At 43.0% G+C, this 10,719-nt stretch overlaps 1 protein-coding gene and 1 long non-coding RNA gene across 6 annotated transcripts in view; one reads left to right on the top strand and one right to left on the bottom strand.

Moving 5' to 3' along the window:
• The window catches only part of LOC116537540, a 48,876-nt gene extending 38,160 nt beyond the window's left edge, over positions 1-10,716 (bottom strand). For 2 of the 5 annotated variants that reach the window (XR_004263172.1, XR_004263174.1), the window contains exon 1: positions 5,933-10,420. This is a non-coding gene — a long non-coding RNA (uncharacterized LOC116537540). The other 3 variants (XR_004263175.1, XR_004263176.1, XR_004263173.1) reach the window with 3 other exon arrangements.
• The window catches only part of CCNY (cyclin Y), a 266,513-nt gene that overhangs the window by 51,474 nt on the left and 204,320 nt on the right, over positions 1-10,719 (top strand). The gene's annotated exons all lie outside the window — the stretch shown is intronic.

Genomic DNA, 10,719 nt, shown 5'->3' with positions numbered 1-10,719 from the left:
CTGCTTTGTAAAACCAGATTCAGCCCTGTTACTGCCCACTCTGACGCCAAGTCTCCTGCTCCTCTGCCAATGCCTTCCTCACATCATCCACTGGAGAAAATTACTGCAGCTGAGCTCTGTAAATTAAATGGCATGAATGAGCAACGCTAATCTAAATACCTAAAACGTTTTTGGAATTATGAAGCATATGAGCTCATTTCTATTTGTCATGAAACTCTGTAAACAAAATATTTGTATAAACCCTTTGAATTCAGCAAATCAAAACAACAAAATTACACTGACAAATACTTAGGTATCTACTGTGGTCTCAAGGAGCTGAAGATCTCATTGAAAAGAGAGTTTGTAAGCATGGAATAGTTATTGGCAAATAAACAAGACACCCAGTAATTTCTCTAAGAGCTGAGAGTGGGGACACATCACTTTAGGCTTTAGTAGTCTAGAGAGGCCTGATGAGAAACTCGTATTTATGCAGAACCAAAATCCAGAAGACCAATAAAGAGTATTTTTTAAATTATAGAGTGCTGCTTTTATGCATACATTTTTTTCTATAAAGTTGAGGAATGGGTTTGAAGAGTAAAAGAAACATAAGGCTATATTTAACAGTCATAAGGGATACATTAGCCTATATTTATCCTTCATAAAAGATACTTTGTGATGATTCTAATTCTCTGAGTAATAGTTATTTGTGCACTTATATACAGGCAGCCTTCTGAAGGCTATAATGAGAACACCCATCACCCCCCAGTTCCACTCACAGAACCACTAGAAGAGATTGAAATTTTAAGTGTCAAGATACTGTAAGAATATAATTAGCTAGCTGTATAAACAACATAAATTAACTGCAAAAGTTTTATTTGGAGATATGAAATTAAGGACATTTTTGGCAATCCCAGTTCAGTCCAAATTTGATTTTAACTAAAAATTTAAACCTTTTTTTCCTTCTGAGACTAAGTTTTGCTCTTGCTGCCCAGACTGGAATGCAATGATGTGATCTCGGCTCACTGCAATCTCTGCCTCCTGGGTTTAAGCAATTCTACTGCCGCAGACTCCTGAGTAGCTGGGATTACAGGCACATGCCACCACGCCCAGCTAATTTTTGTATTTTTTAGTAGAGATGGGGTTTTACCATGTTGGCCAGGCTGGTCTCAAACTCCTGACCTCAGGTGATCAGCCCACCTGGGCCTCCCAAAGTGCTGGGATTACAGGCGTGAGCCACCACACCCAGTCCCTTTTCATTTTTTAAAATCAACTTTGGTTAGGCATATAGCCTATAATCCCAGAATTTTGGGAAGCCAAGACAGGAGGATCTCTTGTGGTCAGAAGTTTGAGACCAGCCTGGGCAATATAGTGAGACACCCCCCATCTCTTAAAAAAAATTAGCTGGGCATGGTGGCACATGCGCGTGGTCCCAGCTACTTGGGAGGAGGCTGAGATGGGAGGATCGCTTGAGCCCAGGAGGTGAAGGCTGCAGTGAGCCATGATTATGCTGCTGCACTTTAATCTGGGCAACAGAGCAAGACTTTGTCTCAAAAAATAATAAAAATAAACTTTACTAGACACAGTTTACGTAAAACAAAATGCGCCTATTTTAGTTATACAGTTTAATGAGTTTTTTGCTGCTGTTGTTGTTTTTGAGATAGAGTCTCACTCTGTCGTCCAGGCTGGAGTGCAGTGGCACAGTGAAGTGCCTAGCCTAGAAAATATTTTTCAATGGAGAAGATTATAGTTTGCATTTTGGAGACATTATCGTTTACAGTGTTATAATAGTGAAAGGCACAGGAGAATGCACATACAGTTACTCAAAGTACAGCCCTGGGGAGGGGAATGGGAAAGGAGAGGCAATGAAACGGCAGGACCCTTGAAAGGATGAACCCTAAGTGACTAGACAGAAAGCGTCTTGGCTTAAGTGGCAGCATAGCTAATATAATTTTACAGTAAGTTAAATAAAATGGAAGCTAACACGTTCAGTGCCCAAAGGCAAGAAATTGTACCAGTGGATGCCTTTTAGTCTAAGAGCTAGCATTCTGTACAGAATGCTGAGTTTCCAGGCTGCACTTTTCCTGGATCAGAACCATTTCTTCTAGGCCGGGTGTGGTGGCTCGTACCTGTAAATCCAGTGCTTGGGGAGGTATGTTTGAGCCTAGGAGTTTGAGACCAGCCTGGGCAACGTAGCAAGACCCTGTCTCAAAAAAAAAAAAAGTTAAAAATTAGCTGGATGTGGTGGTGCATGCCTGTAGTCCTACCTACTAGAGAGGCTTAGGTGGGAGGATCGCTGGAGCCCAGGGGTTTGAGGCTGCAGTGAGCTATGACAGTGCCACCGCGCTCCAGCCTGGGTGACAGAACGACACCGTCTCTCCTAAAACAAACAAACAAAAAACCATTGCCTGTCTTTGTCTCCTGATCCTCTTGGTCTTATAACCACATATAAAGTGTCTTCCAGTTTGGATTTTGTTCTATTGTGGGCATGGATTCTACCCTATAATCCTTTCTTGTTTTAGCAAACCACAATAGTTTATACAAAGATTAGTAACGGGAAAAGCATTTGAAGTAAAAGATTTTGCTAGGCTATCTTTTTTTTGAGGGAGGAAATTATTGCTTTTAAAAAAGATACAGATTTAGAGTAAAAAAGAAAGGAACAGAGGAAAAATGTCAACTAAGTGAATCACTTTTTAACAGTGAACATCCCTAAAAACATCTCTTTGCATACATACTCAGTTTTGCAATCTACTTTCTCTCAACAATATTTCATGGCTTTCTTTCTATAACAATAAATACAGATGTACATCCTTATTTTTTTGGCTTCATAGAATTTCATTGTATCTACTGTATGTAACTAGTATTCATGGGCATTTAGGTTGCATTCAGTTTTTCACTATTATAAATTAAGTGGCAATTTTTAGCATATTTTGCCCAATTAATCTGACATCTATGAATATTAATATTCTTTCCAAATTTAAAAAAATCAGTAATATTTTGTGAATGGGGAAAAATCCTAGCAGGAGTAGCCATTTTTACTTCCTGAGAAATGCTTTTCTTTTTCTACCATATTTGCAATGTTACAGTGTTCACTTTTAGGGTGTGGAAGACAGTAACCTAAATCCTGTTCCTCTCTTCTGTTGAGCACTGTTATTACACACACGCTTCCCAAGGAAAAGTTGTGAAGTCTACACTTTGGGGGGAGGTTGAGGCAGTGGGGGTGAGAGGTAGGAGTCTTTCCTAAGCTGACTTTACTGTTTTTTGCCTGATCTCCTGTGTACTTCATGTCCCCACGTTTTCCTCTGAGAGCTCCAGGCCCTCCTTGGTGGCTCCTGGCTGACTCCCAGCAAGAGCTGATCCTGGGTTCTCACTGGTCCTTTCTCTGTAGCTTCTCAGAGGTTGCCGAGTGAAGGAATGAGGCTTACCGAGACTGTCCTGTTTTTCCGTTCCTTCAGTGCCTTGAGAGGTGACCCAGCTGGCTAAGATAAACTCGCTGGTACTGTGCTAGCAGAGAGCAGTAACATTTTGATGTGTGAATATTCCAAATACCACTTCTCAAAGACAAAATGAGATTTCAAGGCCTCCGTCCCAAAGGGATAGTCAATTTGCAATTTTGGGTCCACTATTGGGCAGTGAAGGTGTTATCACCAGGCAAAGAGGGCCTTTGCCTCCTCAGGGCACACTGGTGAGGAGGGCACCTGCTCTAACCTGACTCTTTCCAGCCCAGTACCTTAGCAAGCAGAGCTATACAATGTTATGGAACTGATCTCATTTTCAAACAAGACCCCATATCCTGAGGGTGATGCCGAAAAACATGAAAATGGAGCTCGGATACAGGCAGAAGAGCGGGATTCACGCTTCTTTCTCTATATCATTCGTTGTTTTTCCTGGCATTTATCACACAGAGACTATTCAACATTCATTAAAACGTAGCATCATATACTTTGCCAAGGTAAAATCTGCAGGAAATGCAGGATAATAACTAAGCAACAATACTCTGATTTGTGATGCTCATTTCTCAGGCTCCTGAGTGTATATAATGAGGCGATATTGTATCATGGAGAAACACTGCAGGCACAACCAACTTACAAGTTCGTGTGATGGGCGAAATGAAAAACAGGATGTTAAAAGGACATAGCGAAGCAATGTGGAACTTGGGGGAAAAAACATGCTGAAGCGCTGCCAGCGCCAGGTGTAGAGGAATACAGCTCTCCAACTGCAGGCAGCTTCCCTAGGTTAGGTGTGCAAAGCTTTATTCTGGTCTACCACGGGGAAGCTGAGATTGAGACAGTGACTTTCTGCAGATTTACCTGAAGGGACCTTGATGCCTGTTAGGTGTCACTGCTCTCAGTACCATGCCACAAACAGTAAAACAAGCTCTGTTTTCCACATCAGCGCGTACTTGGAGAAGTGCAAGTAAAACATAATACATCTCGAGAAATGTGTATAAATCATAATGCATCTTGATAAGTCTATCAAATGCTGCTAGGAGCAATGGAAATTTGTCCAATTCCAGATCACAGAATGACCACAAGTTCTCCAGGTTTGGACTATCAATAAGGAAACAATTACTTGTGCACAATGACGTAAACTTTCTAAGATGTCATATGGCAATATTAAGAGATTTAAAAATGATCCTTTTTGGCAAAGAGGGTTTGGGGGTAAAATAAAAAAAAAGGTTCCTTTTTTGTCAAAATGACCTAGAAATTTCAATTCTAATGATTCCTTTTATGGAAATGAGCAGACGCAGACAAAGATCAGCATATAAAAATGTTCATCCCTGGACTGTTTTTATCATCCTGAAAAAGAAACAAATGAAATGTCCACCTATTAGTGCACCTAATACAATGTATTTTGCAGTCATTATAGTTTAAGAAAAACGCTAACTGGCATGGAAATATTTATTTATTCAGACAGAATCTACACCAGTTTATGATCTCCGGTATTAAGGATAAAGGAAAAGCATTGTTTGTGCCAGGCCTTGAAGGTTAAGTTGGATTACAAACACAGAGGTGGAGAGGAGTGGCACTCAGAGGGACGAGGTCACAGGAGTAAAGTGAGGAAGAGTGGCAGACACAGAGGGAGTTGTGAGCAGCTGTGAGCGGCTAGGGAGAAAGCCTGGGGAGCAGGCGAACTTGACTGTCAGGCGGGCTGGGTTTTTAGTCCAAACATGAGAAGCTATTGACAGATTCTTAAGCACTGGATTGACAGGACCCCCACTTCAGTAGGGGCTACTGAGGTGCTCCTGGGGAGCCCAGGGCTATTTTAATGTCGAATTATAGCTGCAGCGTTTTGAGTTCCCTGGAGGTTACTAATGTGAGGCAGAGACAAGTATGTTAATAGAACTCATCAACTATCCTTGTTTTGCTTTTAAAATGCTGTTTTTGTCCTGTTGAGAACGGAGTCTGAAGTGAAGCCAGTTAACTAAGATTAAGGCATGTGAAAGTGCCTGGCTTCGGAAAGACACTCAATAAATCCCCTCCCAACGCCAGTCGCCTTGGATAGAAAGATTTCTTGCCAGGGTATATTCAGGGAGCTTCCTGTTCACAGGAACTGTTAGCTACAGTTCTGGGAATACTGGAGTGCTGTATTAAAGTAATAAATCAGACAATCCTTCTAATTTTCATGGGCCTAATCTGCCTTTTGAGGGAATGACTTCCTTTTGCCACCTAATCCATAGTTTGGCTCCAGGCCTGCCTACTGTATCCTTCCATGCCATCCTGAGTTCTCCTATGGGGAGCCAAGTACACGTGATGGCCCCACAGGTCTTAGTCACAGTTCCTATTGTCTGGGGGCCAATCAAAGAAAACTGCCAACATGAATACATGAAGCTCTTATCAATGAATATCAATTCCTGGCTAGATCAGGATTAGGTTTGCCTGCATACAACTTGGGAATTCAAAATAAAAGTGGTTTACACAACACAGTTTACTTATCTCATATAGGAGCAGCTTACACGGGGACATTCTCCTAGTTCATGGCTTCCATCTTCGAGGTCACCTGGCATTCAAAACTGGATGCTAGAATTCCAGCTATCCTGACCACACTCCAAGAAGCAGAGAAGAGGTAGCCTTTTTAGAGAGCTTTGCTGGAAGCGTCCACTCACATCTTATTGCCCAGACTTAGTCCCTTGGCCAGCTGTCATTTTTGAGCTGGGAATATTGCTATTCCTCAAGAAACAGGCCTTGAAACTACGGGAGGTGGGAGAAGTCACTGGGGAGCAAAGTAGCTTCCTCTCTCACTTCAACCTATGCCTGACCCTGCTGCATGCTAGACTGCCTGATCACAGGTACATCCTAGTTCTCAAGGATATCATATATATGATATATAGTGTGTATATATATATACCATACACACACACCATTTCTCTTCTTGAAAAGTACGGAAGCATAAAGAAGGTAGAGTGTGGCAAGGGAGGGACTGGGCTTCCTAAGGCCATTTAGCCTGGGGACAGATGGTGAACTTGCAGTGATGAGATGGATAAATCAGTTTCCAAGTGGGCTTTCTCCCAGATGCCAGAGACCCTGGCTGTCCCTGTTTCATCATGCATTCCACTAACAAAGGTTTAACTTAAGAAAAGCTATGTGGCACAAGTGCTCCCCTCCCTCACTCCTCCCCTCATGGCAGCACCCTTCTCTGCTAAGCGGGAACATGACCTCAGAATCCTCAACACACTGTCCCTGGCAGTTCCTCTGGTCCAAAAGACTTGGCACTACTAGTTAAATCTATTAGCCATCCTTATTTTCTTGTGGGAATTTTTATTTGGACAGAGGGTTTCTGGGTAGTTCCTAATTTCATGGAAATAGATTTCTCATGGTGGAATTTTAGGTATATGCACAGGCAATAAATGTAGATATTTATAGGCAGCAGGCTTGGTATTCCTCAGATTTCACCACTCAGTGGCTGCAATCATTCTCACTGCTGGCAGTTTGCTCTTGTGATTGTTTACCTTACTGGACTGTGAATTTCTCCAGAATGGAAACTGTATCTTATCCACTTTTGTATCCTCAAGATGCCTGGCTCAGTATATTCTCAAAAATGTTATCCATAAATGAGTCACCTGCCTCAATCAAGGTCAAGTACTATCAAAGTGAATGCTTTCCCTGTAGCTGCTTACACTGTGGACTGCCTACCACCAAGGGCAAAAGGCAGGCCTCATTTGAAGGAGAGGTCAGTGACAGGAGGAACTGCAGTAGCACAACACACAGAAGGTCTTAGTTATGCCACAACTGCCTTAGAAATGCTTGTAACTGACATGAGAAACTGACTACCAGGCGACAGGGTGGCCATACCCCGAGGAGACAATACGCATTTTCCTTCAGGTCCAGGTTCAGGTCCTGGGCTAACTTGGCTCAGTGTTTTGTGTTCCAGGAGGTGACTCAGGGAGTTGTGCAAATGACTGACTCATATTTCATGGATATGAGTGTGGCTGAGGTAAGACCGCAATTATCTCCTGATTCAATTAAGGTAGCCTATTCTTGATTGTTTTGATAAATTATGTAAGTTGATACTAATACTGCTTATGTTTTAAATAGTGTAGTTCCACAGAAAATTTGTTTTTTCTATGAAAAACAAAGCTATTATTGCCAAAAAAGTGTGAAGAGTACGGACTTAGCTAGAGTTCACCTGAGTTTTATGTTTACCTGTTTACAGTGACCAAATTCTTCAACAGTGATCATGGTGGAAGATGAGACAAAATAATTCCCAAATGATCCTTTCTGCTCAAAGAGCAGCGTGGGTATGAGTAGATCCAGGTCGGTTTTTTTTTTTTTAGAGACAGGGTCTCACTCTGTCACCTGGGCTGGAGTGCAGTGGTGCAATCACAGCTCACTGCAGCCTCCAACTCCCAGACTCAAGCCATCCTCCCAATCCTCCTCAGGCTGGAGGACAGGCCTTGTTACAGCGCTCGGGGCATACCTCTGCCCTTTCCCACTCCCTTAGTCCACACTCTGGGCTAAATCCACAGTCTACTGAGGAACTGTCCCTGCATTCAGATTCCAGAGTGACACAGTGTTAGAGATGCTGTGGCTAGATACTCATATTGTTTCTGCATATGGCTATTCCTCAACCTTGTCTTCTTACTCTGGTCGAAGGGCTGAGCCCCACAGAAATAACAAGTCTCCTGTCATCCTTTTCTCTCTCTTAAAGTTTAGTACCAGTCCTAAGCAGTTAGCTCCCAGCTTCCTTTAGGGCAGAAAAAGTGGAGAGAAGTAGCACTTGCTTTTCCATTCACAAAGTCCTGGAGATGGCAGGTAGGAGGTTTGGGTGGATGTAGCTTGGACTTTGAAATTAGAACCAGGTTCAAATCCCCAGTTAGGACATTTCTCAGTACTTTGATCTTGCATAAGTTTACTTACCAGAGTTAAAGCAGTCTATTTATAAAATGGGGTACAACTTATCAGATTTAGATGTTAGAAATAGTGCAGTACATGGCAGCTAGCAAGCTTTCAAGAAATGACATCTCTCATTAGTATCATTTTGACATCACATTTCTCCGCTCAGTTGGTTACCGTTCTGTAATTTTCCCCAAAGTGTCACTGTGTGTCAGGGAGGGAGCACCTGCCTGGAGGAGTTTGAAGTGTGCATGTGGGGTGCATTGAGGGGGTCGGCACCCGGGTAAACCACTAGCGAGGTTTTAGTACGTATCCTTTCTCTCCAGGATTGCCGATCTCAATAAGTGCAAACAGGTACATACCTAAGGGGAATATGGTGGAAATGTCAGAGGAGGTAGGGGTGGTGAGGGGCGGAGATCCTGGCAGACCAGAGGCTGTACCATGCTTCGTTGAGGGTACGTGGCTACACTGATCTCTAGTCCTCCAGATGCTCTCCCCACTTAACACTGCCCAGCGACCTGACTGGACAGGAAGCATGCAGCCAGCCATGCTGTCACCTTAGTGTCATTGTCTCTTTCTCCTTTTAAGCCCTTCAGAAACCATAATTTGAATGTAAATGTTATACATTTTATAATGAAATAAAAATTGCTTAATGCGCCTGAGTAGATACACCACATTCCGATGGTTCGTTGACTGGATGCTGACTTTCATGTATGGCCCAAAGTACAAAGCAGCAATCACAGCAGACAAGGGAGCTCCTCTCCCAAGGGTTCAGCCATCCGACCCAACCTCCATAGCCCAGAAAATCTGAATACACACATGCAAGTATAAATGTGCCCCAGTCAGTTTTCCCAGGACGCAGGAGGGCCCACACAGCCTCAGGAAAGGGCACTCTTTGGCAGTGGTGTTGTCTACCCACCCTCTCCAGGGCTGTCGTCCTTCAGAACTTCCCTTTTATACTTCCTCTCTCGTCGGGTCAGCATGACCACTTTGCAGCCATTTATCTTCCAGGGACATCTGTCACTTATCCTAACAAACAGCATTAATACAGTTGAGAGGATGGAGCTTTTAAAAATATGGACTATGCTGAAGGAATTAAGAGAAAAAAATTAAAAAAATTAAAAAAAATATGGACTAATAAATGTAAAAACAGTCCTGTGAGAAGGAGGGAAAGCACAGGTTAAAAAATGGCTAGATGCAGGGAATTAAATGAAATGCTTATAAAGCCTTTCACAAGATGGCCCCACATTGCTGATGCTAAATAACAAGTCCCTCATTCCTTGTCTTCCCTTTAGTACCTGGATTTGTCACTAACAGGTGCTGAGATCTGAAAAAGGCATGATTTCATCTCTCTGGGCCTCAGTTTCCTCATATATAAAATTAAGATACTTGTGCTGGTTTTTTTTTTTTTCAAGAACTAGTTCAACAACATTCCCAGCCCCTCATGACTCCTTTAGTACGTATTTGGAAAAAAGGGTGGGAAGGCTTTTTCCGCACCTTATATTCTTCCCAATAAAGGCAAGAAAAGTCAGGGATGGCTGACATTGTGGGCTTTGGGAGGGAATTCGACCATTTACTGGACTTTTCTCTGAGCCAGGCTCGTTCACATACCTTGATCCTAGTCAACCGCCCTAAGTTAACTTGTTCCCAAAGCGACAATACCTGACGGCATTCTAAAAGCAAAACAAGGGCAGTTGATGAATTGTGTTAACTTAGTTCTCTACCTCACATTAACTTCCAAGGAACTCAAAACACTCCACAGCGAATTCAACATTAACATAGCTCTGGGACCCCAAGATTTATTTCAGGGCTTAAAACAAGATTATCATCAAGTCCTCGGCAAAGCTCGAAATATAGTCGAAGAGAGAACTCCCAAATCAAGGCCCAGCTTCTTTCAAATGCTTACCAAATACATAAATAAACAAATGAAAGAAAAAAGGCCGGTGCCTTGGCCCAGGCCTGCAATTCCATGGGAGACAGAGACGGACGATTGCTTGAAGCCAGGAATTCGGTACCAGTCTGGGCTATGAGATGCCTTCCTTACAAAAAGTTAACACACACACACACATCCCTACCTTAGCTACTTTGGAGACACACATACACATACACACACACACTCCCAACGCCCCTACCTTAGCCCGGCATGGTGGCGTGAGCCTGTAGTCCCAGCTACTTTGGAGGCTGAGGAGGGAGAATCACTTAGTTACTTCGGAGACACACGGAGACACATACACACACACCCTACCTTCGCACACACAAGGGAGAATCGCTTAGCTACTGTGGGGACACAGACAGACACACACACACACACACACACACACACACACACACACACACCCTACCTTAGCCGGGCGTGGCTGGAGACACACACACACACCCCTACCTTAGCCAGGTGTGGGTGGAGACAGAC

This window comes from Sapajus apella, unplaced genomic scaffold, assembly GCF_009761245.1.
Source record: "Sapajus apella isolate SASKATOON/1434 unplaced genomic scaffold, GSC_monkey_1.0 scaffold111, whole genome shotgun sequence".
Classification (NCBI taxonomy): domain Eukaryota; kingdom Metazoa; phylum Chordata; class Mammalia; order Primates; family Cebidae; genus Sapajus; species Sapajus apella.
The sequence above is the reverse complement of the archived record's forward strand: the minus strand, read 5'-3'. Positions and strand labels throughout refer to the sequence as shown.